A 4,917-nucleotide genomic window follows, 5' to 3' on the forward strand; every position below is an offset into this window, starting at 1 on the left:
ATTGTGGTGTGGCCATCCTCCCTGGGGGATGATTTCTCACTGCCCTTCTCACTGTCTCTGGTGATTGGACATGTCCTATGGCAAAAGCCTGAAAGAAAGAAAGAAAGAAAGAAAGAAGGAAGGAAGGAAGGAAGGAAGGAAGGAAGGAAGGAAGGAAGGAAGGAGAAGGAAAGAAAAGAAAGAGGAGTATTGTGAAGAAGAGGTGAGAGTGACCCCAGGCTGACCAAAGCCTGCGCACCCCTGCATTCCCGGTCCAGCGCCTACATCCCGCCATCGTCACAACCAGTCCCAAGAGAATGGCTGACGGGAAGCTGAAGGAGGGAAAGCCACGGCGAAGGAGAACCACCAAGAAGGTCTGCAAGGTTGTCTGCGAAACCTGCTCCTCCAAAGCCAGAGCCCAAGCCTAAAAGAAAGGAGAGGAGACACTCAAGGGAAAAGGGAAAAGCAGATGCTGATGGGAGCAGCTCTGCAGAAAATGGAGATGCAGAACAGACCAGCACGAGGAGCTGCAGGTGCTGCAGATGCCAAGTGAAGAGAGGGCGTCTGATAATTGCGTACTTCTGGTGACTGGATTACAGTTTGAAATAGGATTTTATAGCAAGTTTTATACAAATGCAGAATTTTATTTGACTTTTTTTTCAAGCTGTCTTGTTAGCACGTAGAACACTTTATTGTTGTTATTTGGGGAAGGGGTATTTGTCACAAATAGAATGTCTCTGAAGCTGGATTGATTTGGACAGCTTTCTCCTGCAGTTTTCTTCTTCTTCTTCTTCTTCTTCTTCTTCTTCTTCTTCTTCTTCTTCTTCTTCTTCTTCTTCTTCTTCTTCTTCTTCTTCTTCTTCTTCTTCTTCTTCTTCTTCTTCTTCTTCTTCTTCTTCTTCTTCTTCTTCTTCTTCTTCTTCTTCTTCTTCTTCTTCTTCTTCAAAGTGAGAAATCACCCCCCAGGGCGGATGGCCACGCCGCAATCCCTTCTCCTCCATTCTCCTCTTGGGATCTTGGGCATGCACGCACATGCGCCCAGTGTGAGTTTAAGTGACCGGATCCGGGACTCGAACCGTGGTCGACTACGTGGGAGTTCAGTGACATAGCCATTACGCTAACTGCTGGTCCCTCCCCTGCAGTTTTGAGGCTTCCTCTTGGCTCCCAGGAGGGGAGATTCCTTTATGTTGGCAGATGTAGCCACCTTGGGGGGACACCATTCAGCTCCACACACTACATTCTGTGGGTTTGCTTCAGTCCTGCGACAGTGGTTAGGCTTATGCATGCTTCATGTACTCACCAGAGACTTGCCCAGATAGGAGCCTGTTTCCTCCTGCCACAGGTGGCTTCGTGGCCAATACGAGGAGGGCTTTAAGGAGCCCTGGGGGCCCCAGGCTCCTCTGAGCACTTCAACAGCACTGTCACCAGCTGTGCTATTTTTTTTTTTTGAAAAAATAATTTATTTAATGTTATTAATTATTATTATTATTTTAATTGGCTGTAGGGTACGTGCACTCAGCAGAGAGAGAGAGAGAGAAAGTGAGAAGGCAAGCTGTGAAGTCTGGGACTCGAACTGCGGTCGGCCACATGGGAACCCAGTACCTCAACCGCCACACCACCTGCTGGCCCAGCTGTGATTTTTTTCCCCTTAAGTTTATTTATTTTATTTCTTCTTTGAGTAAAGGAGAGAGTGAGGCACTCCCAGCAGGGTTTTGACACTAAGACCCACCCCAAGCTTCAGCTATCTCTGGATCAAGGGCACTCATTGGCTGGTTACTCAGGGAGGTCTCCAGACACGAACCCAGAACCTTCCCACATGGGCCGGCCTTGCAGAGTGCCATATTTTACCACTGAGCCACCATCCAGCCTCCAACCGTGTCTTTAATCTTCATGTTCTAAGGGGCAGCTCCACATCTGGCACCCAGGCTGCATCCTGGACTGGGTGAGGGAAGAAGGCCTAGGCTGGAAGCTGAGGGGTCTGCTTCTTGGCAGCTTGGCTGCCTGCCCCACTGGGGTGTGGGTTTACATCTGCTGGACAGCACTGAGCACCCCGGTCAGGGGACATGGGGCACATAGCTGCCCCGCCCCAGCGAGGTTCTGATGGAAGGAAGGGTGAAAATCTGTGATTAGTGGGCACAGGTAATGACTGGCGGGCTATAATATCATATTGGTAAAAATTAAAACTTGTTGGGGCCAGCAGGTGGCTTAAAGGTTAAGGCCGCTGGATCCTGCATGGTCGACTATGCGATTGGAGTCCCAGACTAGACGGCTTAAAAACACGCTCGGCATGTGTGCGTGCATGCCCGAAATCCCAAAAGGAGAATGGAAGAGAAGGAACTGTAGTGTGGCCATCCCTCCTGGGAGGTGATTTCTCTCTTTCTGTCTCTGTCTCTGTCTCTCTCTGGGGAGTATACATGCCCTATGGCAAACTTAAAAGGAAAAAAAGAAAGATTAAAAAAATTGCCATGTTATTAAAGACTATCCACAGTAATTATTTTAAAGGACACACGATGATTCATTTGTGATGTCCCATAACTTCTCTGTGTCCTTCCTGTGTCACTGCAGCCTCCTTCTGGACACTGGTGCCTGGCCCTGAGGGTGGCTGGGGCCAGGATGTGGGCATGAGGGTATGCTCAGAGTAGTGACACCAGGGACAGCAGCTGCCGACAGTGCCACCAGTAAGAGTCACCACGGGGCCAGAGGGTGGGGAGCATGTCACCCAGGCAGAGAAGCTGCAGGAGCGATGTTAAATGCCACCTCATCTCCTCTGAACTGGGTGACATGAGCATGTCAGAGCCTTCCCTTGGCTGTTCCAAACAAACACTAGGTCAGGGTGGCAAGGAGAAAATCAAAGAACGCTCTGGAAACTTCTCTGGTTAGGACATGGCACTGTCTTCGGAGCCTCTGTGACGCCTGTGCTCAGTAAGTACCTGGTGAATGACGGGCGACTGAGCAGGCAGCCAGCAGGTCTGATGGCCCGGGAGTCGGCTCGGACCGCAGACTCATCTGGTTAGGACATGGCACTGTCTTCGGAGCCTCTGTGACGCCTGTGCTCAGTAAGTACCTGGTGAATGACGGGCGACTGAGCAGGCAGCCAGCAGGTCTGATGGCACTCTGATGGCCCGGGAGTCGGCGCGGACTGCAGACTCAGAGCTGGGAGGGACACGCTGTCTGGGGACACTCCTGCTGATGCTCAAGGTCTTCCAACGAGTGTCCTCGTCTCCATGCGCACACCTCTCAGGACAGGACGCTCATTGCCCGATGGCTCCAAGGCCACACGGGGCTTCCTTAGGGTTAGTCGAGCACTCCTGCCTCGGAAATCTCCCTCACGGGTGCAGATCTTTGCCTGCAGAATCCTACAAAATAAGGGGGTAAGAGGAATCCTGGCTCCTCTTCAGACCGCACTGTCTTTAGTTACGGAAGGTTTAACGTCTCCAGAGCAGGCTCTCGTTCCTTTCTGCTTGAGAACACTTCTCTTTGTTTTACGCGTTTATTTACTCAGCAACGATGTATCCCGTTCCCCCTTTGTGCCCAGGATTGTACTCGGTGCTGGGATGGCAATGGTGAGCGACGCGTCGGAGAGACCGATGACGACGGTGATGATGACGATAACGAGGGAGGGAAACTCCATGTGGCAAGCAGCTAACCATTTTTGTGAGGGCGACCTGGTGGCAGTTCAGGCTTACACAATCTTGCATCCACAGTTGTCTAGTTGAAACTGTTCACTGCCCAGACACCCAGTACTCATTACGTAATCACTCCCCGTTGTCCCTTCTCTCCCTTGGAAACAGCTAATCTGCCTCTGTCTCTGAATTCATCTGTTCTGGATATTTCATAGAAAAGGAGCCTCACCTTTTTGACTGGATTTTTGCACTTGGCATAATGAGTTTTAGGTTTTAAAACGTTTTTGCTTAGGGTGCATGTGTTCACTAGACAGACAGAGAGAGACAGAGACAGAAAGCTAGAAATCACCCCCCAGGGGGGATGGCCACACCGCAATCCCTTCTCCTCCATGCTCCTCTCAGAATTTTGGGCACGCACACACACGTGCCCAGCGTGATTTTCAAGCCATAAGGTCCGGGGCTAGAACCCAGGTCGGCAAAGTGGGAGTCCACTGCTTCAGCCAGTCACTTGCCGGTCCCTTAACATAATGACTTTAAGATTCATCCAAGTTGTAGCATGTATTATTTACCTGTGCATTGTATTAATTAAAAATTAAATTTAATTGTAATGCTTGATTCATTTTTAGAGCCAAACAGTAGCCCAGTGTCTGACTGCAGCACATTTTGGTTACCCCTGTATCCACCGGTGGGCATTTGGGTTGCAAATGATGTTCCGTAAACATGCGTGTGCGAGCCAGGGTGTGGACGTATGCCCCCATTCCTCTCGGCCCTGTACCGGCAGTGGAGTTCCTCAAGCACACACACTCTGTTGCACTGTTTGAGGAATTGCCACACTGCTCTCTCGGTGACTCACCGAACACTCTTATCAGGTACAGGTGGTTCCAGCGACTCCGCATCGTTCCCAGCACCTCTTATGTCCACCTTGTGGAGTATAGCTACCCTGGCGGGTATGATTTTTTTTTTTTTTGGAGAGATTTTCGCTATAGGGCGCGTGCGCTCGCCAGACAGACAGAGAGAGACATAGAGACAGAAAGCGAGAAATCACCCCCCAGGGGGGATGGCCACGCCACAATCCCTTCTCCTCCATTCTCCTCTCGGGATCTTGGGCACGCACGCACACGCGCCCGGCGTGAGTTTTAAGCCACCAGGTCCGGGACGCGAACCGCGGTCGACTACGTGGGAGTCCAGCGACATAGCCATTACGCTAACTGCTGGTTCCCGGCGGGTATGATTTTGTACCTTACTGTAGTTTTGTTTTTTTTTAAGTTTGTGTATATATATGTATATATATATGTGTGTGTGTGTGTGTGTATGT

This window comes from Tupaia chinensis, unplaced genomic scaffold, assembly GCF_000334495.1.
Source record: "Tupaia chinensis unplaced genomic scaffold, TupChi_1.0 Scaffold000496_1, whole genome shotgun sequence".
Taxonomy (NCBI): Eukaryota; Metazoa; Chordata; class Mammalia; order Scandentia; family Tupaiidae; genus Tupaia; species Tupaia belangeri.